We start from the raw sequence: 27213 nt of genomic DNA on the forward strand, positions 1-27213 counted from the left end.
AGAATGTGCAGAGGGCAGAAAAGTGGAGGGATGGATGGAGTGCACAAAACATCAAACAGCCCATCTACCCAATCCTTCAAATGCAACCTGCTCCTCATGTGGCAGAGTCTGCAAATCGCGCATTGGGCTGATCAGCCAATCAGAACCCATCAACATGAAGTGGAATCAAGTCATCCTCAACCCCAAGGGATTGCCTAAAAATATGGGCATTTCCCCAGTTCCCAGCCTAGTATTCGCAATAGGTACATTGCCATTCCCTCGTCCCCAGCCCAGTATTTGGAGTAGTCTCATCCCCATTCCCTCAGTGCCCAGCCCAGTATTTGGAGTAGTTTCAAGGCCATTCCCTCAGTGCCCAGCCCAGTATTTGGAGCAGTTTCAAGGCCATTCCCTCAGTGCCCAGCCCAGTATTTGCAGCAGTTTCAAGGCCATTCCCTCAGTGCCCAGCCCAGTATTTGGAGCAGTTTCAAGGCCATTCCCTCAGTGCCCTGCCCAGTATTTGGAGCAGTTTCAAGGCCATTCCCTCAGTGCCCAGCCCGGTATTTGGAGTAGTTTCATTGCCATTCCCTCAGTGCCCAGCCCAGTATTTGGAGTAGTATCATCGCTATTCCCTCAGTGCCCAGCCCAGTATTTAAAGAAGTTTCAAGGCCATTCCCTCAGTGCCCAGCCCAGTATTTGGAGTAGTATCATCGCTATTCCCTCAGTGCCCAGCCCAGTATTTAAAGAAGTTTCAAGGCCATTCCCTCAGTGCCCAGCCCTGTATCTGGAGTAGTTTCATCGTCATTCCCTCAGTACCCAGCCCAGTATTTGGAGTAGTTTCAAGGCCATTCCCTCAGTGCCCAGCCCAGTATTTGGAGTAGTATCATCCCCATTCCTTCAGTGCCCAACCCAGTATTTGGAGTAGTATCATCCCCATTCCCTCAGTCCCCAGCCCAGTATTTGGAGTAGTATCATCCCCATTCCCTCAGTCCCCAACCCAGTATTTGGAGTAGTATCATCCCCATTCCCTCAGTCCCCAGCCCAGTATTTGGAGTAGTATCATCCCCATTCCTTCAGTCCCCAGCCCAGTATTTGGAGTAGTATCATCCCCATTCCCTCAGTCCCCAGCTCAGTATTTGGAGTAGTATCATCCCCATTCCTTCAGTGCCCAGCCCAGTATTTGGAGTAGTATCACCCCCATTCCTGCAGTGACCAGCCCAGTATTTGGAGTAGTATCATCCCCATTCCCTCAGTCCCCAGCCCAGTATTTGGAGTAGTTTCAAGGCCATTCCCTCAGCGCCCAGCCCAGTATTTGGAACAGTTTCATGGCCATTCCCTCAGCGCCCAGCCCAGTATTTGAAGCAGTTTCATCACCATTCCCTCAGCATGCCGTTCAGTCCCCTTCCTGCCAAGTTGGCTGAATCTCAATTTTCAGCCAACCCATCTCTAGCAATTCAACTGAAATGAGCTCCCTAACGTCTGCGATCCCACCTCCCATCACACCAGACTACCTTACATTGTTGCAGCACTCCCATTCCCTACACCTTTGAGTCATTTCACACTTATTAACTGCTGTGTCAAACCGGACTCCAGGCAAATTGATTTTCTCACCAATTTCCTCCCACTTCAACAAAACAAACATAGATTTCATTAACCATTGATGAGCATGGGAGGGAAGAGCAAGGGGATAGTCCCATTTTGATTTTCTATCAATTAACTTGGAGAATAAGGAAGAAGGGTGAGGCCCTATTGAGCATGCAGCAACTCTGAAATGTTTGCTGAAGCCATTCTGGGAGAGCAGAGTTTGTGGGTTTTTTCATATATTTCCCTTCCTGCTCTCTCCTGAAGGTAGAGTGGTGCCGTGTCTCTGTTCTACAGTTTTTTTTTGCCAAAATATACTTTATTCATAAAATATATGAAAGAACATTACAAAACATTTCAAAATGGCTATCACAATAATTGCAATAATATTCAAGTTTTCCACATAGTTCATGTTGCACCCTGAGGTTCTTCAATACAATCAAGGAACATTACAGACATTTCAAAATGGTCATAACAGACAGACAGCGCAATGATATTTAAGTTACCTACATAGATCATGTTGCACTCTGAGGTGCTTTAATACAATTGGGATACACGTAATATTCATTGCACACATTCATTGTGAGTCATACAGTCTGAGGGGTCTATACAATTCCCAGCCCCTCGGTGCACTATGGCAAAAAGGTTTTAGACAGTGAACCTTCCCCATTGCGCCTTTGTGGTGGCTGCCCCAAGCTTTAGTGCGTCCCTCAGCACGTAATCCTGGACATTGGAATGTGCCAGTCGGCAACACTCGGTTGAGGACAACTCTTTGCGCTGGAAGACCAGCAAGTTTTGGGCAGATCAAAGAACCTCTTTCAGAGTTGATGTTTGTCTCGGTGTGTCCCTGGGAACAGCCCGTAGGGCACAGAGTCCTGTGTCACTCTGGACATTAAGAACCTCAACAAAAACCACTGCATCTCTCTCCAAATCTTCTTTGCAAAGGCACAATACACAAGGAAGTGAACAACGGTCTCTTCCCTACCAGAGCCACCTCGAGGGCAACGTGCAGAGGGGGTGAGACTCCTGGCATGTAGGAAGAATCTGACAGCCACCACCAGCCAAGCTATATCTTAATCTTTGTTGGAAAGTCATGGTGATGAGACATTCTGCCAAATGACTTTGACGGTCTGCTCGGGGAACCATCCCACAGCATTCATCATCTCCTTTTCCTGCAAGGTCTCTAGGACATTATGTGCCGACCACTGATGAACTTGTGGTCAAATGTGTTTCTCTGTATAAATTTTGCAGCCTACACTCAGACTTCCCTGGTCTGCCAGCCCAAATAATGAGCAACACTCAGCTACTTGGTGGAGCACAATCCTCTTCTCACCTGACAACCAGTCAAATACACTGTTCAGCAGGAGTCAGAGAACAACATTCAGGAGACAAGACACCATCTTCCCATTCATTTTGGAGATGGGGGAGGGGAAATCCATTGTCAGAGTTGAAGTGTTCTGAAATTCGGCCTTTGCAGGGAATTGCAAATGACCCAAATTCAGGTGTAACAGGAGGGAGGGCTGTAGGGACGAAGGCAACAGGAGGAAGGAAGTACAATACCATGCAAGACAGGGGACAGGAACAGAGGAACAGGAGGAGACCATTCAGCCGCTCGAGCCTATTTCACCATTCGATTACATAATGGCTGATCTGCACCTCAACTCAATCTACACTGCCTTTGTCCCAGAAGTCTTAATGTCCTTGTCTAACAAAACTATCAATCTCAGTTTTGAAATTTTCAATTGACCCTAAGCCTTAACATCATTTTGAGAGAGCGAGATGTTTTTAAGGATGTGAATCTGGTGTAGTGGTAACACCACTCAGTTAGTAAGCTAGAGGTCTAGGTTAACAATGGGGATAGAGGTTCAAATCCTACTGTAGTTGGTAGAATTTAAATTCAATTAATAAACCTTAAATATAAAACTAATCTCAGTAATGATGACAGCAATCATTGTACATTCACTAATGTCCCTTTAGGGGAGGAAATCTGCCATCCTTGTCTGACCTACATGTGACTCCAGACCCACAGCAATGTGGTTGACTCTTAAATGCCTAGCAACTGTTTTGTTCACGGGCAACAAATGCTGTGACACCCACATCCCATTTGAGAGGGCAGCTGAGGCCTTGGTTCAAGGTCTCATCTGAAATACTGCATGTGCAACACTGCCTCCGAACTGCACTAGTGTGTCAACCTTGGTTTGATATTCAAGCCCTGGAGTGGGGCTTCTGATTCAGAGGCAGAGTGATGGCACTGAGATGAAGCATCAGGTTAGGTAGCAGAGCAGTACCCATGGCAGCAGGCATGGTTTCACAAATACTTCATGCACACTTTTTGTTGAACGATGGGGGCAGAGCATTTATGTGAGCTTCACCTCAAAGACTAAGACACAAATTGAGCAATACAACAGTTGCAGCTTGGCTGGCACATGAATAAAGTAGGTGAGCAGACATTGGCAATTGTGATTTATTGAAGGGAATAGGAAAGATACCGACATGATTGGAAATTAGATAGATTCTTCCAGTTTGTATTAGCAAGTCTCATTTTATGAGGTCACGTTTAGCTGGAGTCAGCTGTGGGGTAGTTGGTAGCAATTTCACCTCTGAATCAGAATGTTGTTACTTCAAGTCCCACTCTAGCCCTTGAGCACAAAATCTAGACAGTGCAGTACTAAGGGAGTGGGTTCTTCCTGCTTTCCCTCTGGAGGAGGAGTTAAGGCAAAGACCGTGCTTCCTGGGTCCGCCATGTTTCCTGCAGTACGAAGGGAGTGAGTGCTACACTGTTAGAGGTGCCACCTTTAGGTTGAAACATTAAGCTGAGGCCCTGTGCTCCATCAGGCACACATGAAGGTTCATTTGGAAGGAGAAAGGAGTGTTATCCCCAGTATCCTGGCCAATATTTATCCCCCAGTTAACTTCACAAAAACAGATTACCTAGTCATTATCACATTGCTGTTTGTGGGAGCTTGCTGTGTGCAAACTGCTTGCTGTGTTTTCTACATTCCAATTGTGACAACACTTCAGAAAGTACTTCATTGGCTGTAGAGCGCTTTGGGATGTCTAGTGGCAGTGGAAGATGCTCAATTATCACAGGAGTCTCTTTTTCTGGTGAATGGCTGGTGGTGCACAGAACAAATGTGAGCAGGAGCAGGTTGCTGTGGCCCAAGAGGAACAGGAAGCACCTGAGCCAGAGTCCAACATTCGTCCTGCTTTCCCCCTGCTGAAGGAGTTAAGGCCGAGGTGTTTCCTAGGTCCAGACATTGCAGAGAAAAATCAATCACAAGTGACAAATTCATTAAAGGTAGGTGCAGCTATGGGGTAGCAACCTCTGTTTGCATGATCTTTCCTGGAAGAGTTGGTCTCAGGAAACTACTACAGAATCCATCAGCCAGACATTGTAGGGAGTGGGAAGCATCGACATTAATGGGTGAGAAATCGAAAAGTGACCTAAAACACAGTTATTAAAAGTCCAATTTTAACCTAATCTATGGTGACTCAGTGGAGTCCATGGCGAGTAACATTGAGCAGGGTATAAAAGGGGCACCTGACCCAGACCACCCTGTCCCCACTCATCGAATTAGGTTAAAATTGGACCTTAAATTTAGGATAAAAGCAAAAAACTGCAGATGCTGGAAATCCAAAACAAAAACAAAAATACCTGGAGAAACTCAGCAGGTCTGAGAGCATTTGCGGAGAGGAACACAGTTAACATTTTGAGTCCGTATGACTCTTCAACAGAACTAAGAAAAAATAGAAAAGAGGTGAAATATAAGCTGGTTTAAGGAGGGGTGGGACAGGTAGAGCTGGAAAGAGAGCCAGTGATAGTTGGAGATAACCAAAAGATGTCATAGACAAAAGGGCAAAGGGGTGTTGAAGGTGGTGATATTATCTAAGGAATGTGATAATAGGTGACATTAAGGGTAGAAAGCAGGACAAGCAAGGTAAAGATAGCCCTAGTGGGGGTGGGGTGGGGGGAAGGGATCGAAATAGGCTAAAGGGTAGAGATAAAACAATGGATGGAAATACATTTTAAAATAATAGAAATAGGTGGGAAAAGAAAAATCTATTTAATTATTGGAAAAAAAGGGGGGATCGGAAAGGGGTTGGGGATGGAGGAGAGAGTTCATGATCTAAAATTGTTGAACTCAATATTCAGTCTGGAAGGCTGTAAAGTGCCTAGTCGGAAGATGAGGTGCTGTTCCTCCAGTTTGCATTGGGCTTCACTGGAACAATGCAGCAAGCCAAGGACGGACATGTGGGCATGAGAACAGGGTGCAGTGTTGAAATGGCAAGCAACAGGGAGGTCTGGGTCATGCTTGCGGACAGACCGAAGGTGTTCTGCAAAGCGGTCACCCAGTCTGTGTTTGGTTTCTCCAATGTAGAGGAAACCGCATTGGGAGCAGCGAATGCAGTAGACTAAATTGAGGGAAGTGCAAGTGAAATGCTGCTTCACTTGAAAGGAGTGTTTGGGCCCTTGGACAGTGAGGAGAGGGGAAGTAAAGGGGCAGGTGTTGCACCTTCTGCGGTTGCATGGGAAGGTGCCGTGGGAGGGGGTTGAGGTGTTGGGGGTGATGGAGGAGTGGAGCAGGGTGTCCCGGAGGGAACGATCCCTGTGGAATGCCGCCAGGGAGGTGAAGGGAAGATGTGTTTGGTGGTGGCATCATGCTGGAGTTGGCGGAAATGGCGGAGGATGATCCTTTGAATGCGGAGGCTTGTGGGGTGATAAGTGAGGACAAGGGGGACCCTATCATGCTTCTGGGAGGGAGAGGAAGGTGTGAGGGCGGATGCGCGGGAGATGGGCTGGACATGGTTGAGGGCCCTGTCAACTACTGTGGGTAGAAAACCTCGGTTAAGGAAGAAGGAAGACATGTCAGAGGAACTGTTTTTGAAAGTGGCATCATCAGAACAGATGCGACGGAGGTGAAGGAACTGAGAGAATAGGATGGAGTCCTTACAGGAAGCAAGGTGTGAGGAGCTGTAGTCGAGGTAGCTGTGGGAGTCGGTAGGCTTGTAATGAAAATTTAGGATGTCGGTTCATTGTTTATCACTATGGAGGTATGAATGAGGGATTTTATATCAAATGAGTTTCCCAGGTTACCTCCAAACAACATATTGAAAGACATTAAAATCGGTCATCAGGGTCTGGAACTGGTGCTGCAGAGAGTAAGCTGGTTTCCTTTTCCACGACTGAAAAATTAAGAAAACAGAACTTGCATTCATCTCTGGACATTCCAAAATGCTTTGAAAACAATGAAGTACTTTTGAACTGTAGTCACTTAAAGGTGATACTTAGTTTGTACATAGCAAGATCACACAAACAGCAACAAGATCATGACCAGATCATGTCTTTCAGTGATGGTCGAGGTATAAACATTGGCAAATGAGTCCACTCCAGTCTCCATACAGACAGTTTCAAGAGTGAAAACCTACCCATTTTCACACAGGTGGCACTCTCTAAAGCTAGGCACAATGATGTCTCCTCCACTGTGCATGTTTGCCGTGAGGCAACCTGACACTGAGCCAATTTAACCCATCAGTGAGCTTGGAGTATGCTTCCAGCTCACCTCATACATGAATAAAACTTGTAAGTTAAAAGGCAAAGAAAACTGCTAATACTGGAAATCCAAAATAAAAACAGGAGAATCCTGTAAGCAGCAGGTCAGGCAGCGTAGGTTAACAGGGAGGACAATCTATGACATTTTGTGTGCATCCCTTTTTCAGGATCAAGGTTGAAGATAGAGATACTGGAATTGTATCACATTACATAGATTTTACAGCATAGAAATAGGTTATTCAACCCAACTGATCCATGCAGGAGTTTATGTTCCATATGGACCTCTTCTCCCCCTAACAATGTATCTTCCATTGTGTGGTAATCTGATGTGTAATATACCTTTAAGAAGAATGTTATAATAGAAGATCACATGATCTTATTATCCAATGACAGAGTAGCGCAGGCTACCTTAGTAATCTGTAGTATGTAGTCAATAGTGAGTAGTCTGGAGTAAGAGTCTGTAATGTAGAGACAGGGTTTTAGTTGTAAGTGCACAAGTGTAGCTGCTGAGTTCCTTTGTAAATAAATAGAATGTGTTCTACATAAGAACTATCTACTGATCTGTTGTGTCTATGGTACGAATTCGGTCATCCCTAAATAAGTGTGCAACCCGGATCCATTAGTCCAACTAAACTAGTGACCAAGGATCCAACACATTGCTTTCTTCCTCATGTGTTTATCTCGCTTCTTCTTAAATGCATTTATGCTACTCACCTCAATGACTCCTTGTGGTAACAAGTTCCACATTCTAATCACTCTCTGTGTAAGGAGATTTCTCCTGAATTCCTTATGGGATTTGTTGGTGACTACCTTGTATTTTATTACCTCTAGTCTCCTCCACAGTGGAAACAACCTTTCTATGTCAACCCTTCAAAATTTTAAATGTGTCCATCAGGTCACTTCTCAATGTTCCCTTTAAGCTGCATGGGTGCGTGGCCACACAGCAATCAGGAATGTGCCACACCGGGGACAAACAGGCTGCACATATGTAGCATCCCCTTTAACATGCACACACCCGTGGACCGTTGTCAGTCTTAAAGTGACCATGTGATGCACCAAGCTGGCCGCACACAGAAAACAGAAGCTAGAGGCAACATTGCTCTCAACCTTTCCTTTTCTAGAGAAGATAGTCCCAGCCTGTTGAATCTTTCCTTTCAGTTCAGAAATCAGTCTTGTAAATCTTTTTTGCACTTTCTTCAGTGCTTCCATGTTCAATTTGTAAATTAGAAATGTGCACAATACTCTACAGGAGAATATAAGTGATTAGAAGGGGCAGAGAAGCAACAAATATATCAATTGCAGAGAAAATATGGATTAAATGACCTCCAAAACAATTAAGTTAAAACTGCTAGATAATATAAGATCATACAGACACATAAAAGGATGAAAATACTGAGTAAATAACAGGGCGTGAAACAACACAGAAGAGATTCATATTAAGAAAAATAAGGATTATATGCAGCAGTGTTAATAAAAGGCGGAATTGTTTACATCTCCAGTTACAGCAGCTAAGTTGATCTTTGATTTCATGGAGTCTGACTGGACTTGAAGCATTCATTGTTTCAAATTGTTGCTTCTCTCTCCCCCACATCCCCACTCCATGTAGAAAAGCTTTTATACTAATCGGTCTATGGGAACATTTCCGAGCTGACCCTCTATACAGGAAGTACCAAGTGTCGCCACACACTCACTTCGGACCCAGACAGGCTAGTGTTTGAGTAAGCTGTCTAAAAGAGTCTAAAATAGAAACCAGACACAAAGAGATTGACAATCCGCTCTTCAAAGTCTTTAGCAAAAAATGTAGTGCAAGCATGAAGTGGTGAAATTGTGGCATTTCCTCAGCTTATTTTTCATTAAAATTATCAGAGGCTTGACATGGCATTAAAATAAATTCTCATCGTGTCGTCTCTATGGTCCTTATGTCAATTATTTTATCTGTTATTCTTTATTCACTCTATCAAGCCTGTGATGATTTTGAACACCTCTATTAAATCTCTCCTTTAACTGCACTGCTTCACTTGCGTGAGTAATCATATTTGTAAGTCTATGTCCGACCACTCATTGCCACAGAGATAAAAACAAAAAACTGCAGGTGCTGGAAATCCAAAACAAAAACAGAATTACCTGGAAAAACTCAGCAGGTCTGGCAGCATTGGCGGAGAAGAAAAGAGTTGACGTTTCGAGTCCTCATGACCCTTCAACAGAACTGAGTGAATATTAGGAGAGGGGTGAAATATAAGCTGGTTTAAGGTGGGGGGTGGGGGGTGGAGAGAAGTGGGGGAGTGTAGTTGTAGGGACAAGCAAGCAGTGATAGGAGCAGATAATCAAAAGATATCACAGACAAAAGAACAAAGATGTGTTGAAGATGGTGATATTATCTAAACGAATGTGCTAATTAAGAATGGATGGCAGGACACACAAGGTACAGCTCTAATGGGGGTGGGGTGGAAAGACTAACAGGGCATAAAAGGTATAGATTTAAAAATAATGGAATAGGTGGGAAAAGAAAAATCTATATAAATTATTGGAAAAAACAAAAGGAAGGGGGAAAAAATGGAAAGGGGGTGGGGATGGAGGAAAGAGTTCAAGATCTAAAATTGTTGAATTCAATATTCAGTCCGGAAGGCTGTAAAGTGCCTAGTCGGAAGATGAGGTGCTGTTCCTCCAGTTTGCGTTGGGCTTCACTGGAACAATGCAGCAAGCCAAGGACAGACATGTAGGCAAGAGGGCAGGTGGCGTGTTAAAATGGCAAGCGACAGGGAGGTCTGGGTCATGCTTGCAGACAGACCGCAGGTGTTCTGCAAAGCGGTCGCCCAGTTTATGTTTGGTCTCTCCAATGTAGAGGAGACCGCATGGTTGTATTTTGTAGGATGTGCCTTTTCTAGGATGGTGACTTTACAGTTTAACCTGATCAGAAATAATAAAAGTGAGCCTGTGCATATTCCCAATCTCATCCACTCTTCCTGGTCTCACATTCACAACAAAATGTCAAATGCACCCTCTATGATCCGAAACTACCACTTTTGAGCACTTTGTGAATGAGTGTAATGTGATTCACAATTATTTTTTCATTGCATATTTCAAGCTGGGGCTTGTGAGGATTATCCATCATACACTTCTGTTCAATTTCATTGTGGGAACCAAGATACTGTGAGACCATGCAGTTCAGGCTAAAACATTTATAAGGAATAATAATTACATAGCAACATAAGAATGCAGCAATCAATTGGCAATACAACACTCAAATTTCACAATATTATGAGCTGTTCCTCAAAGAGATTTAAATATGAAAATAAGAATTTAAATTGCATTGCTGGGGGACTAGCAACCAATGTAGATCAGCAAGAATTGGAGTGACGGTTGAATGGGATTGATGGTAACTAGGATATCAGCATTAGAGTTTTCATTAAGTTTAAGCTAATAGGGATGGGAGCGCATCTAGTGGAGCATTGTTTTACGGCCAGATGAGAAGGAGTGAACTGGCTCCCCTCTATTCAGCCTCCTCAGTTGGTCACAACAAAGGTTTTTTTAAATTTATTTTTCCCGCAGATGCCTTTTTCAAATCCAAATGTATTTTTATTACCTATCCAATGAACAATAAGGAGCTAATCATGAGGTTTTCTTGAGTCAAAGAAAGAACAAGTTTATGAACTACTAAACCTGAGGGAAAAAAATAATAAAAGACACAACATTGCACACACACAGATATCAGAAGTAAGGAAAGTTAGAGTCCAAATAAAAAAGGATATATGTTTAGAAGTTCTTTGCTTGTCTTTGAGGTGTAGATTGTTAAATGTTATGGCCATTTTAAGATAGCTGGTTCTTTTAGAATCCCAGAGTTGAACTGAAGGCCATGTAGTTGCACTTGCTGGAGGCAATTTTCTTTTTTAATCTGTAAACTGTCTTTTCCGGAAATCGATGCATTTCTCCTGAGGTTTTTTCTGATGGACAGTCATTATCTCTGTAAATCATTTTTAGACTGTTAAGAAATAGGGTTTTGCTTAACTTAAGAGAAAATGAGAGAGATTCCTTATTGCACCCTTTAGCAGTTTTGCCAGATTCCTCTGTCTCTGGCTTGGTAAAACCAGTTCTTAAAACTCTGCTGTAGATGTATATTCCAAAGGGATTCAATTTCCATGTCTGCTGTAGTCATTGTGGTAGAACAAGTCATCGTATTTTGCTGTTTCATCTCAGAAACTTTTGACACATTTCAAGACAATAGAAACCAATGGGAGATAGGATTAATTCATCCTCCACAACGGGCTGAGTGTATACCCTGGCTAGCTAGCTGCTCCCTATTGACTTGATAATTCCTTTTGAAGTGGGCATTGACACCCCCAGGTGTGACATTCCATGAGCAATCATATCCGGGCAGGTCTTGTGAAGAAAGTATAATAATTTTCATAATATTTTTCTGGTTTATTGTGAAGTAGGTTTATGGGGGTAAGTATAGATGGGCCTGCGTGTGATTTAATTACGTTTGGAGTCAAGTAGACTGCAAGTTTGAAATCATCAAAAGAAGGTAAGTGCTTGATATGTAAATGAGTAAACATGGATGCTGTCTTAGCACATAAGGTGTAAGTGGAATTTGCATTTTTAGATAAATGAAGGGATTTGGATTTCAAGGGGATCTTAGTCTGTTTACAATTAGCCAGATGAGCAAGGCTAAGGAATGTGTTTAATTTTCCAGAAGGTTACTGACAATACATTGGCAACATGAAAGTTTTTATATTATGAGGAAGATATAGTTTCAAGGACATATGGAACAATAGAAATTACATATTAAAAAGAGAGAAACATATGTAAAGGGGAATGAAAAGCAACGTGTCAGAAGGTCAGATAAGATCTAACAGGAGTGTGCAAAATAGCCTTAATGAAGCCTCCAGCATTTGTGCATAAATCTGGTCTGTAACAAAATTGAAGTTGGGGAAATGCAATTTGGAATTCCACTGTCATATGGGTACTGTGTTAATTTGCTGGTTCTGTTTTAAACCTAAAATCTACTTTGGACCATTGCCTTTAAAGAGGTGTAACTGGAGTTCAGGTTAATTAGGAATTTTAGGAGTTATTATAATTGTGAGTAATTTGTAGTCTTATGTATGTACTTGTAATCTTTTATATTTTGTTAATAAATATTTTAATTTAATTTTTAAAATTTCTAAAGGTCTTGGTGGACTTATTACTTCTGAATTCAGTGCACACATCTCATAATAAGTACAAATTGCAAAACCATTGTGATAGCGTGACCAAGTTTCTCTCATGGATTTGGTCCAGCTGGCATACATCATCTGCCATGTCATAACAGTCTGCGGTGCAATCCATATAAGAACTTTCCAGAAAAGTGGTCAACTTACAATATCAGACATCAGGCAACTTATGGCAGCCATTTTTAGTCAGTGACTTTTCTTGTCCTTAAAAACAAAGGTCCCTTTTAAACAGCTCAGTATGTTTTTGGTTAGCTAGTGAAATTACTAGTATAACTGTTGATCACTCAGTCACAATTTCCTATCATTGTGACAATTGGAACAGTCAAATCTAGAAGTGACAAAGGCATGGGTGAGGATTTCAGCAGTAGATGGGTTGAGCCAGGAGCAGAAACAGGTAATATTACATTGGTGGTCTGTGATTAAAAACAGAAAGTGCTGGAAAAACTCAGCAAGTCTGGCAGCATCTGTGGAGAGAGGAACAGAGTTAATGTTTTGAGTCTGATATAGCTGTTCTTCAGAGTTCCAGTGATCTGTGGTTTGTGTGACATTGAGGTGTATGGGAGCAGAAGCTCAACTTAGTGTCAAGTTGTTACAATCCCCATAGAGAGCGATAAATTCTAATAAGAAATTTGCACTACCAGTAAATGACTGAGCTGGTCACATGACAATATTTCAAGTTTTCAGACTTTTACTTTAACAGACAAGCCAGAAGCAACTTTGGTTAAACACTATTTCAATAGGAACTTAGAATCTAAACTGCAGAAAAGATCCCCCAATTAACATTTAAAATGAACTGAAAATCAACTCCACTGTTATATTTTACTCTGTCCCTTAAGTAGACACCTCATTCTCCAAAGCTATTCTCATCTCCATTTCCCTTTTTCCTGCCAGATGACTGCTTCACCCTGAACTGACTTTCATAGTGAGGAATGAATTGGATATCCCTACCTCTAGCCAAAGCTAGGTGAATCTTCCAGGGTCGTTTAAACCCTCATAAACTTGGTCTCTTCAATCTGAGTGCAAGATCCCACCCACATCCTGTGTGGTGAACAATAGAGACTCTCTGCCTCTACTTTTCTACTTTCTTTTTCTCTCTGTCTCCCTGATTCTTGCAGAGTGTCCTGCGTGTGAGGTTCAGTGCTTTTTTTTAGGAAAGCCAGCAGCTTGATCCTACAAGTTCTGTTGAAGAGTCATGAGGACTCGAAATGTCAACTGTGCTCTCCTCCGCCAATGCTTTCAGACCTGCTGAGTTTTTCCAGGTATTTCTGTTTCTGTTTTTGTTTTGATCCTACAATGGCTTGTTATAGACTCCTCCCCTCTCAAAGCCCATCTCGATGGCAGTGTAAATTACATTAGCCTTGTATCCAGGTAGGGATGTTAATTAACTATCCTCTAGACCCCCAGCTTCATTCCATCCTGTAATAACTAAATAGCTTAAAGTATAACCATTTACAAAACCTGGGATTCTTAACACCTCCCTGGGACTTGGAGACTGACAGCTGATCCACCATCAGAACAGTTGCTCTAGTCATTGTTTACGGGTGTTAATATCTTGAATCTTCTTCCCAGTAAAACAACCTTGGCCCCAAATTAACCTTTAACAATGAAGCCAGCCAGGCTTGTTGTCAGGTAAAATTCAGAACAGGTCACATGACCTTAATTCCTCCATTTTTATCTAAGTTAAAGGGTCAGTCCCAAAACATAACAATCTTACAAACTTCGTATTTCTAACAAAATGACATGTTGAGGTTGCAAATAGTCTTGTTCAACTTAAGATGGTGACCAGGCAGGGGTTGGGATTGGTTCAACGAAATGAAATTTGTGTCGGGAATTAAGGACGATGGCTTCTATCTTTAGCTGAAAGAAATTGTGGCTCATCCAGGACTGGATATCGATAAGCAGCCTGACAGCACCAAGCGAGTGGAGGGATCGAGAAACCTAATAGTGAGGCAGAGCCGGGTGTATCCAGTGTGCATGTGGAACCTGTACTTGTTACTTCAGATGATGCAACCAAGGTGTAACTTGTAGATGAGGAAGGGGATAGGATTATCAAGCATGAATTCTTGGGGAACCCCAGAGGTAATGATGCCAGGGAAGGAAGAGAAAACCCTGTAATTGTAATGCCTATGATTGGATAGCTAAGAGTGGAACTAAATGAGGACAGTCGCATTAAATTGGATAACAAAGGAGAGATGTAGGAGAAAGACAATACAGTTGATCATGTCAAAGGCTCCAGGAGGTCAAGAAGGTCGATGCCACATGGTCAGAGATTATATCATATCAGAGATGATAAGTGCTGTTTCAGTGCTGCGGCCGAAATAGAAACTTGATTAGAGATTCAAACACAGAGTTACAGGAAAGATGGGCATGGATTTAGGTGGCTGCAGCACTTTCAAAGACTTTAGAGAGGAGAAGGTGGTTGGAGCTGAGGTGATAGTTTGCAAGGACAGAAAGGGTCAAGGGTGTTCTTTTTGACAGGTTGATTTAATAAGTTTTGAAAAGGAGGGGGGCAGTGAAACAATATCTGAGGAGAAAGCCATTTATAATGCCAGCTAACATGGAGTACAGGAAACGGGGTGGTTAGCAGTTTAGTGAGAATTGGGTCAAGGAAACAGGAATGAGGCTCATCACACACAATAATTTCCAACTTTCATCTTTACTATCCTGTAAGAGTCCCTTTTGGTTATTTTGGTATTGTTTTTAATACTCCACACAACCTCCACCCATTCTAATTACCTCTTCCACACTGTCGCCAAATCACTCTATTCCCCTCTCCCTCATGGATGCATCAAGCCTCCCCTTAAACACATTCAAACTGTCAGCTTCAACCACTCCAAGCAACACTCAGTTCCACTCTGTAAAGTGGTTCCTCTGAAATTATTTTATTGCTTGGTAACCATCTTGTGTTTATGCCCATTTGTCCGGATTTACCCATGAGCAGAAACAGTTTCTCCACATCCACCTAATTAAACTCTTTCATAATTATAAAGGCTTTTATCAAGTCTCGTGGCATGGCTATAAGAGTGGTCACAAGCTGTAATCTCATTTCATGCTTTAGGTAATAATTATAAATGGCCAAACCTTTGCTCTTGCAGAATTGTGAAACCTGAATGAGATTATTGCCCTGTAATCACTCCAGGTATCTGTTGTTCTCCACATACGTGACTATATTTACCAAGTCAAAAAGTTGTTGCATTAAATTCCACTTAACAAGTTAGTGCAGAATCTACAATAACATTCCAGAACAGTACCCAGCAGTGCTGAATTGTTTGAGTGGGGTCTTTCAGGAGATATGTTACAACAAGGCCCACTCGGCTTCTTCAAGTGGTTCAGATCTGTGTTAAAAATTTCATCCAAATCTATTGGAAGACTAAGACATTTCTCCCAGTGTCTCAGCCAACGTTCCACTCTCCACCAAAACCATAAGATATAGATTAACTTGTCATTCATCTCTATGCAGTTTTTGGGGGCTTACTGCTGCCGTGTTTGCCCATATAACTCTTATTGTACTTCAAAGTAATTCATTGTATGTGATGTACATTCTGACCTTTGTGAGGTTAGTAATAAGGCACTTTATAGTATGTCTGTCCTCATATTATATGTATATGTATACTATATATAGATGTATATTTTTTCTCTTTCACTTCTCTTTTTGAATTCCCAGCATAATTGGCCAACATTCCAGATGAATTAGCATTTGGCATATCCTCCCCTGTTTTTGTTTTTGAAACGAGGGGTTTAGATACAATGTTTTTATGCCCTCTGGTCATTTACTTCAGGGTAAGGTGTCAGCTGTTGCTCACTGGTAGTACTGTTGTCTCTGGATCAAGAAGGTTGTAGCTTCAAGTTCCACTCCAGGGACTTGTGTATAAACTCTAGACTAACATTCCAAATGTTAGAGGGGATATCCTATCCTAAATCAAGGCCCTATAAATCTTCTTGGGTGGATGTAAAATAAAATCCAATTTTGAACAAGAAAACTGGAGTTCTTTCTGGTGCCCTGGCCTATTTATTCTTCAAACATCATCACTAAAATAAATTATAGGCTCATCACCACATACGTGGGAGATTATTGTGTACAAATTGGCTCCTGCCTTTTATACATTAGAAGTGACTGCACTTCAAAGGGTACTCCATTGACTGTAAAGCACCTCGAGGTCCCTGACGTGGTGAAGGGCGCTATCTAAATGCAAGTCCTTATTTACACAAACCGGATGATAACCTTTGTTTAAGTGTTACCAGGTTGTGCAAAACAGGACTTTGGCAGTATAGTTGCACTCGCTTCCTACAGAAGTGTCTTACGGTGAACTTCGTTTCAATACACCAGATAGGACTTATACGAGGAATGATGAACTCAAAATTAACTCTCCACGTTAGTCTGCTCTGACTTAAGTTCGAGACCCTTAATTTGTTTTTTTCTCCCTCTCTCATTTTTCGCCACGATTCAAAATTATTGCATCAAAAGCAAAACTCAATGACTAAAGTGTTGGATTCGGTCCAAAAAAGCGCCAAAAAAGTCTGTCAGAAACATCCGCAACCTAATGACAGCCGTCAGAATATAAATATACACCTCCCACAAGACCAAAAAAAACCCCTAAACTATGTATAAAGGGAGGCTGCAGTGAGCAAGAGGCGTTACCCTCAGCCCGAAACACGAGCTGCCACAATACTCTGGGTGCCTTGGCTTCCACCTCCTACCCTCCTCAATGTATCGCAGACCGGCCCATTAAACAGCAGAGCTCCCCTCGGATCCCGCCCTCCACACAGCCACTGAGCTGCTGCCCTGCTGTGTGGAGACCTGCAACATTTCAGGGTAAGTGATTCTCGCCGATTGTCCGGTTGCTCGACTCCCGTTGAAGAAAAGCAGAGCTGTGTGTGTGTTTGTGTGTGTGTAAGACTGGGCTGCACGGGCTCCCAGTCGCCGCTTTTTAATAAAAAACAACCCTTTTGGTCCTTTTGTTGTTCTTTAGTTTCCTGCTGTGACTTTACTCAGTTTCCCAGGACAGCCACCTCTTGTTTACGGATATTCAGCACATTGTACACGTAAGATACCGTAAATGCCGATGCTAGGGCAAGTGCCCCAAGTGTGAGAAAGAAATTACCGTGAGATTATCGATCCATATTACTCCCCATCCACCCTACCAACACACACCCACTCGCACACATATACACTCCCTTGTACACAGTCTTTCCACATACACAATCACTCACACCTAGACTCTCACACAAATTCACATAGTCCCATACACCAAATTTTACATTCTCCCACATACGCAGCACACACTTGCCATTCACAAAACCTCACTCACCCCTCCAACCCATATATTCCCTCACTCGCTCCCCCCACCCCCTGCCACTCTCTCTCTCTCACACACACACACATACACTTTCTCTGACAATGACATCCTCTATCAGGCCATTTCTTGCACTCTCCAAAAGTTTCTTCCATATACTCTTGCACATTCCCAGATACACAAACTTTCTCACATACAAACACAGTGTGTCTTGGACACACACACACCTACCATCTCACACACATCCTCTCTTTCACACTACCTCCTCACAACTGATGGACAGATTTTTGATTGACAGTAGTCAAGGGTTATGGGGGACAGGCAGGACTGTGAAGTTAAGGCCCAGGATCAGATCATCCATGATCTTGTTGAATGACAGACAGGCTCAATGGGCCAAATGGCCTACTCCTGTGTTGAATTCTTATCATTTTATTGTGAGACAGTAATTCCATTGCTCTCTTTGACAGTGTAACTGATGAATTACTTAGGTCAAGGTTTTTAAGGAGTCTTTAAGTTTTGGGTGGTAATGGTATCTCTAACTTTTTTGCTGTACCTACACCAGCAGGATATAGCATTGGACAGGGAGTAAATTCCTGATATAAAAATAGAAAATGTTGGAAAAAATCACCAGGTCTGGCAGCATCTGTGGAAAGAGAAACAGATTTAACGTTCTGAGTCCGTATGACTCTTCTTCAGAGGGTAAAGTCCCGAGACTGTTTATGCCAGTACTGATTGTGTGAGCCCCATTTTAAGAGCAGGGGTTCATTATAGGTTTCATGTGATCGATTCATTAAGTCGATTAAAATCGTACCAATGACATTGTTACTAAGTGTTGGACATGCTTAGAAATCATTGAGTGCCTATTTAAAATGGGAGATATATTGAAGATCCTTTCATTCATTTCAGGTATTATATTCAAAAGGAGAGCGCCATTATTAGTAGTGTAACAGTGGCAACAATTCCCATTGATGCAGTGCCCTTAACAATAAACATAAGTCTTCACAAAACAAGATAAAAGGATAGAAATGGATGCTGAGTCATGGGAGACGAGGAGAGGTGTCTGAAAATTGTTTTGGAATGCTGGGTTTTTGGGAAACTTTTTGTGGAGGAGAGGGAGAAGTGGAGAGCCCAAGAGGTTTAGGGAGGTCATTTCATAGAGTGCGACCAAGGCAGCTAAAGACTATGCCGTGGAACAAAAGAGAGGAGGGAATGCACAAAAGGCCAGAGGGAGGAGGCTGCAAGGCCAGACAGGAAGGGTTTGGAAAAATTAAGTCTAGTAATTACAAAAACATAGTAAGCATTTCAGCAGCTGAGATAACAGCAGAAGTGAGCAGTATTGCACAAGTGAAAATGTTGGTGTTGTGAGGTTTGAAGCTCAGCTCAGGATCTCTCAGGATACCTAGGTTTAGAAGGGTCTGCTCAAACCGAGAGATTGGTCAGGGGAGCGATGGAATCAGCATGAGATGAGCAAGGTTTATGACGGGAGCTAAAAACGATAGCATTGGTTTTAAATAGTCATTTGGCAGTACGGAACTTGAGTATTGCTGAGAAAAGAGACGCTTTTTGTCTTGCACTCATTCAGGACACTGGCAAGAAAACCAATATAAGGGGGAAAACAACAATTTATACTGTATATGAAGAGAATGCTGATTGGTTGGCAAATGGCATTGCCATAGAAAATGTACCAGTGATGATGACTGCCAGTTAACTGCCAAGCATTGTTTGGAATTTAAACCAGGCAGCTTGACCCTGATTGGTCAAGGCATTGCCCTGAGGAACGAGTCAGCGAATGGCTGTTACTTATTTTGTTTAGCTGAAACAGATGCAATGTATGTTCTTTCTGTCTGCAAAGGATAGGGCCCTGGTTTAAATTTCAAACAATGCTTGGCAGTTAAATGTCATTCACCATCAGTGGTGCATTCTCCATGGCAATGCCACTTGTCAACCAATCAGCACTCTCTCCACATACAGTATAAATTGTTGTTTTCCCCCTTATATTGTTTTCTTGTGAGTGCCCTGATGAGTGCAAGACAAAAAACTTAGATATGTCTCTTTTTTCAGCAATACTCAAACGTTTGGCTTTCCTGATGTTAAGTTGGAGGAAGTTGTAGCTCATGATGAGTTGATGTTGAACAGGCAAACTCACAGCAGAGGTGGTTGGGATCAGACAATCAATGAAGAGATATAAATGGATATCATCAGGGTAACATTGAAGCCAAGGTGTGTGGATGATGCACCGAGGAGCAGCACATAAATGATAAAGAGGAGGAAGCCAACAAAACCAATATTGTGGGATTAGAAAGGCTCAATGTTGCTGGGGATGTGCAGGCTGCACATGAACAGGTTGGAGTGGAACCAACCAAAGGCTGTCCCACAGAGACAGTGAGGGGAATGGAATTGTCCATTGTATCAAAGGCAGCGGAGGTGTTAAGGGCCACAGCCACAGACCATATGGTTGATGACTTTGGCCAGTCCTGTCCTAGTGTTGTGAGCAGGGTAGAAAGAGGGATTCAAACAGAAAGTTCTGAGAGAGGTGGGCATGCAACTGGCAGGAGGTGGCAATCTCGAGAACCTCAGAGAATGAAGTGGTTTTGGTAATGGGCTGGAAGTATGAGAGGATGAATGGGACAAGGTGGTCTTTACAGGAAGCCAGTTCTTCCTATCGTGTCCACGGACAGTCTATACATGCCCAGCCAGAACTGGACACATTTTTGCGCCTTGTTGTTGAAATTCAGCAAGATCTGCAACAGTGCAGGGTTCCTCTAGCGATAGGCATTGCAGGAGATGTTGCATAGTCTGTGGCTCAATTCCACATTCACAAGTTGTCGGGCTGGTTGTTTTTCCCATTTGCTTAGTGAAACCTTTGAACGACCTACACCAGTCCTAAATCTGTTAAGGCACTTCCAGGTTGTCCAGTTGCAACTAGCTCCTTGGGGAAGGCTTTCATCCAGTAGAATTTCCATCGCTGGAGGTTGTTCAAAATTGGCGAGCTGGTCTTTCCACAAGGTGATGCAGGCTTCAGATGGGGTTGATTGTAATGGAACAACACTGTTCATGAACCTCTTCCTTGACTTTAGGTGGGTGAGTGTAGGTCTATGACCATGGAGAAAGTGCCTCACATCTGATGTTGGACAGAGTCGCTCTTTCTTGCTGGCTACCGTTCTTCTTATATCAGGGGGAGTAATACCTGCCAGGATATATAGGCTGTTGGTATTTGTTGGTTTTAAATAACCTGTGATAAGTCGGCAGCTTGCATTCAGAACGGCATCCATCTTCTTAGCATGAGTAGATCTTTCCCATGCAGGGCAGGTGTATTTGGCAGTGGAATAGCAAAGAGCAAGTGCACTGGTTCACAATGTTTTCGAGCTTGCTCCCCATTTTGCGTTAGTGAGCTTATTCAGGATGTTGTTTCATGCGCTCACTTTTGCCTTTGTCTTTTCGATGTGGCTCTTGAAGGTGAGGCATCTGTCAAGGGTGACTCCTAAGTAGATAGGGTGCTAGCAATGTATCAGTGTTGCTCCGCACCAGGTTATTTTAAGCTGGCGTTTGGCTTCACGGTTTCTGAGGTGGAATGCACAAACTTGCGTCTTTGATGGGTTTGCGTGAAGGTGGTTTTCTTCATAGTAGGATGTTAGTCCCTCTAAGGCCTCAGAAAGCGTTTTCTCCACGCTGTTAAAATCAGTGCTTTGGGTAGTGACACATAAGTCATCAGCATATATAAAACGGCATGTGACACCGTTTATAGGTAGGTCATTCATGTAGATGTTGTACAGCAGCGGTGCCAGCACGCTTCCCTGAGGAAGACCATTCTTCTGAATACGCCACCTGCCGCGCTTCCCACCTAGTTCAACATAGAACCGACGATTCTGAAGCATGCTTTCTAACAGCTCTGTTAAGTGAATATCTTTTGTCATCTCTAGCATCTTGCAGAGGAGACATCAATGGTTCACTGTATCGTATGCTGCTGACAGGTCTACAAAAACAGCACCTGTTACCATCCCTTGCTCAAAACCACCTTCGATATGTTGTGTGAGATTGAGTAGTTGGCTTGTTGTTGATTTGCCGGGGAGGAAACCTGCTTGCTCTGGAATGATCTTCTCATCTACAGTTGGTGCTATCCTATTGAGTATCAAGCGTTCAAACAGCTTATTGGTGTGGCAAAGCAGTGAAATTGGCCGAAAACTCTTAGGATCTGAGGGATCTTTTCCGGGCTTTAATTGTGCTATTATATGTGCCTTCTGCTAAATATTAGGTAGTTTGTGTGTTGCCAGGCAGTGGTTGAACAATTGTAGGAGCCATTTCTTTGCTTGCTGTCCAAAATGATTTATCTGCTCTGTTGCTATGTTGTCAAGACCAATTGCTTTCCCGTGTTTCAGATTAGATATACCAGTTTCCAGCTCTTCCAAGGTGAATGGTCCAGTGAAGCCAGAGGAAGCCAGTGGTGACAACGGTTTTAAATGATTGAAGTATAATGCCTGGGGACCCAGGGCTGGAAGTTAATTGATCAGAAGTTAAGTGAAGAGGGGATCCAGAAGGCATGCGGTGGATCTCACGGAGAAGATGAGTAAAGAGATTCCACAAAGAGAGATGGAGAGATAATGAATATTCAGAGCTATCGTGGGAGTGTCATGAATGCGGTAGAACTTTGTTTACTGCAGTACTCACTGTCCATGCGGTTTTTTGCATTTTGATCGTGAATTTTTCAGCAGTTCTGTGCTTCAGCCTGTGGCTTGTTGGCAGTTAAAATCTAAAATGCTATATAACTAATGTCCTGAGGATTGGCATCCACTGGCTATCCCTCTCTATTTGCTGTTTTTTGTTGAAGCAAGATGAGAATCTGAGGAAGATGAAGAGGAAGGTGTATTTACAACTGACCTGATCTTACTGCGTCTCCTCATGTCTACTGGCCAATACACAATGTGTGTGAAGGGATATATCCTCATTGGATACTCTTCAGTAGGGAAATAGTCATGGAAATAATATTCGGCAGCATCGGCGGAGAAGAAAAGAGTTGACGTTTCGAGTCCTCATGAAACGCCAACTCTTCTTCTCCGCCGATGCTGCCGGACCTGCTGAGTTTTTCCAGGTAATTCTGTTTTTGTTTTTGTTTTGGATTTCCAGCATCCGCAGTTTTTTTGTTTTTATCTATGGAAATAATATTGTCTAGTTATCCAAACCTTTGGACCAGTTCCAGAACAGAGAGTCTTCCAAGCAACAAAAGCAAATACATGCCAAATTATATAACCAATAGTGCACTGATGATAAAGCAGGTGGTAGACTGCCTTATTGTAAGGATTAATTTCTTAATTTCCATATGGAAAGCAGCCAGCAACATAGAGAGCATTGTACATTTTGCACAAATCAAGTTTATGCTAAGAGAAGATGCAGCTTTGTGGGCCCTTAATCCATTCCACACACACACGAGTTCCAGTTGAATTCAGAAGTAATAAGACTACCACGACTGCAGAGGTTATTAGAAAACTAAATTAAACATTTATTAGCAAAAGAAAAGATTTCAAGCACATACATAGGTTTACAAATTACTATTATAATAACCCTTAAAACCCCTAATTAATCTGGCTCCCAGTTACACCTCTGCTAAGGCAACAGTGAAAACAAATAGATTTAAACTGATCCAGGCAAAGCAACACAATACCCTGGACAGTCACATTTAAAATAAGTTTTCTCAGCTTCGGTTTCTATAGACAACAACTTGAATCACAGAGGCTAGAGGCTTTTCACACTTGTGTTAGATCTTAAAATGCCTCCTCCTCTTATACATAGCCTCATCTCCTTTATACATGTTTCTCCCTGTTTAATGCAAATTCCATTGTCCAACATGCCTTTGGAACTTTACCTTTCTCATAAGATAAATCTTTTCATAGTACTAATTTTATCAGTAACCTCTGGGAAAAATAAATACACGGTTTGGCTTGGCTTCCCCTGGATAGGTCTAACAGCTTATCATCTCTTTGAAATTCAAACTACCCTAATTTATCTAAAAGTGCAGATGTTCCATACACCTCACATTCTAAAACTTCAGCCATGTTTACGTATTTAGCATTTCAAACCTAGTTTCCTGTTTGATGACTCAAAGTCTCCAGACCAGCCGCCTCCAATTCAATTAAATTCCACCTACACACATCCACACAGAGAAACTATCCAAACCCCACTATTAACCTATAAACCACAATAATATTATGAGAATCAACCCCCTCCTTACGGGAAAATGAACCATCATAATTTTAAAAAGACGATTTCATTTTCTTAACCCATGTTACATTATCTCCTATACGTATCTATAAACTCACACTATTACATTACCAGATACATGCATTTACATAGTATATATATACAAATCCTTGGTATCAACAGAAATCATTCCAGTCCAGTGTCCAGGTTTTTTTAAATGTCCAATATTCCCTTTGAGCTTCAATCTCTTGACAATGCATCTGCAATTAGATTTTCTCATCCAGCCAAATATGTAATCTGTAGATTGAATGGTTATAGTATAAACTCTATCTGAAAAGCCTTGCACTTCTGTCTTTAAATTTGTCTAGAAACTTTAATGAATTCTGGTCTTTTTGAATAATTTTTTCTGATGAATTGTTTGTAATGTAAATCTCAAAATGCTGCAATGCTAACACCAAACCCAGAGTTTCCTTTTCGATCATTGGATATCTTCTCTGTTGTACATTCAACTTCCAGGAAAAATACCCTATTGGTTTCTCAATTCCAGTTTCATCTTGTAACAGTACAGCCCTAATGCCTATATCGTTTGCATCAATGGCCAACTTAAATTGCTTGACGTAATTGAATACTGCCAAAATTGTGTCATAGTCAATACAGTTTTCAAACTGTCAAATGCCTTCTGGCACCCCTGTGTCCATTAACATTTTTTGCCCTTTTTTAATAGTTCATTCAATGGAGCAACCACACTGCTAATGTTTGTTACAACTTTCTGGTAAAACCCACTCACGTCCAGAAATCTCAAAACTTCTCGTTTTGTTGTTGGCACAGGGAAATCCACAATAGCCTTGACTTTTTCATCTCTCTAAGCCACCTCACAATGTCCAAGGGTATGGCCTAGATATGTAACTTGTGCTTTTGCAAAGTTCATCAGCAAATTAGCTCCTTGTAGTTAACTTAATAATTCTTCCAGATGTTGTAAATGCTCCTCCCACATTTGACTAAAAACTATAAAGTCATCAATATAAACAGCGCAATTGTTCGTCTTGCAATTACTTTGTTTGTCATTCTTTGAAATGTTGCAGGTGCATTTGCCATACCAAATGGCTTGACTTTTAACTGACATAATCCATCTGGCATCACAAAAGCCAATATCTCCTTTGTTCACTCCGATAACGGTACTTGCTAATACCCTCTCAGCGAGTCAATCTTTGTGATAAATTTTGATTGTCACACTTTCTTAATGTAATCTTTCAACTGTGGTATAGAATTTGAATCCGCTTTTGTCAATGCATTCACCTTTCCATAGTCCACACACAATCTTTGTGTTCCATCGGTTTCGGTACCATCACAATACATGAACTTCAGTTACTGCAACTAGACTCAATGATGTCATTTTGAAGTATGAATTCAATTTCTTTCTGTACTTGTCATAACTTTGCTGGGTTTAATCTATAAGGATGTTGCCTTATCGAAGATGAAACTTCTACACATGCATCATGTATAGCTAAATTTGTCTTCCCCAGCTTATTCTCACAAATAGCTTTGTGTGACTGCAATAGCTTCTCCAAATTACTTTGACACTTGTCTGGGAGGTAACTCAATATCACATTTAAATTTTCAAGTACCCCTTCATTATCCAATTTGATTAGAGGAAAATCAATTTCAGAATCCTTCATTTCCACCTCTTTCTCCTTATCTACCACCAGTAATACCTACTTTTGGTCCTCTTCCCTGTCAAAGTGCTTTTTATGCATTTTTACTTGGCACACTCTCTGCTTCTTTCTTCTATCTGGAGTATTTATTAAATAATTTAATAAGTTTCTTTTCAATCCTGTAAGGCCCACTAAACCTTGCCTTTAATGAGACACCCAGTACTGGTAACAAAACTAGCACTTTTCCCCCAGCAACAGAACTATGAGCTGTAGCTTTCCTGTCTGCCTTCACTTTCATCACTTGCTGTGATATCTTTAAATGTTCCCTAGCTAACTCACATGCTCTTTCCAATCTTTCTCTAAAGTTTGTTACATAATCCAGGAGAGTAGTTTCTGAATTTTTACCCACCATTTCTCATGAATCAATTTTAGTGCTCCTCTTACCTAATGACCATAGACTAATTCAAAAGGAATACATCCAGTTGCATTAGGAGCATCTCTATCAGCAAATAACAAGAATGGAATTCCCCTATCCCAATCCCATGGATAGTTCTGACCATACACCCTCATCATAGTTTTTAAAGTTTGATGTCATCTTTCCAAAGCTGCTTGTGATACAGGATGGCAAGCTGTTGACTTCAACTGTTTTATCCCCAAACTGTTCATTACTTCCTTAAATATCTATGTCTTGAAATTTGAACCCTGATCTGATTATATTTCTTTTACTAAATCATATCTTGTGAAACATTTAGTCAGTTCTTCCGCAATTCTTTTTGTTGTAATATTTCTCAAAGGTATTGCTTCAGGAAACCTTATAGTCACATCCATTATTGTTAGTAAGTACTGATATCCACTTTTTTTTCTCAGGGAGGGGTCCTACATAATTAGTCATGACCCTAGTAATAGGATCGTAAAATGCTGGAATTGAAATTAAAGGTGCCAGCCTAATCACTGCTTGTGGTTTCCCTATCACCTGACATGTGTGACATGTTCTACAGAATCTGACTACATCTCTATGCAATCCAGGCCAATAAAATTTTTTTGTACTTTTGCCAGTGTCTTTCTAATTCCTAAATATCCCCTCATTGGACTTTCATGAACTGTTCTCAGGATCACATTTTTATATCCAAATGGTATAACAATTCCCTCTAGTTTTGAGCTGCCACTGTTCCTGTTACACATTATAACATTCTGGAATACCTTCTGCCTCTGTTTCTGAGTAAGCTGTCTGATATAAATGTTTTATTTGTAGAACCTTTTTCTGTAACTTTACCAACTACCTTGAGCTAAATACCTCAGCTGCATTATCCTCCATTCTTTCTTCCTGAAAAATCTTATCATAAACAGTGACAGCAAATTGAACTTCAACACCTTCTCCCTGCCTTTAAACTTCCTATTTTTCCTATTTCAACCTGTGAGCCTATGATCTTAGCACACAATCTGGAAACAATCCAGGATGCTCAGGATGCTCTTTCTGCAACACTTCAGTTGAAGACACCTCTACAGGCTGCTCAACTGCCATTGGCATCACCCACATCTGTGACCCAGCTATATCATTACCTAAAATAATTTGAATCCCTGCAATAGGCATTTTTTTCCATTACTACAACAATAACTTCACATGTTTTCCACTTACTCTTTAAATTTACCTTCCATAATATAATAGGTTTAGCATCTCCATGAACCCCACTTATTATCACCTGTTCCTGCAATACTCTCTCTGAACAACAAATATCACTATCCCACAACATTAAGGATTG

General features: G+C 41.7%; 1 protein-coding gene across 1 annotated transcript in view; it reads left to right on the forward strand.

The window, feature by feature from the left end:
- Positions 1-17066: 17066 nt before the first annotated feature.
- prr5l (proline rich 5 like) overlaps positions 17067-27213 on the forward strand; it is a 249782-nt gene continuing 239635 nt past the window's right edge. The window contains exon 1 of the mRNA XM_041197735.1: positions 17067-17128. The gene's annotated coding sequence lies outside the window, so the exon portion shown is untranslated. The remainder of the gene's footprint in view (positions 17129-27213) is intronic.

Source organism: Carcharodon carcharias, chromosome 10 (assembly GCF_017639515.1).
Source record: "Carcharodon carcharias isolate sCarCar2 chromosome 10, sCarCar2.pri, whole genome shotgun sequence".
Taxonomy (NCBI): Eukaryota; Metazoa; Chordata; class Chondrichthyes; order Lamniformes; family Lamnidae; genus Carcharodon; species Carcharodon carcharias.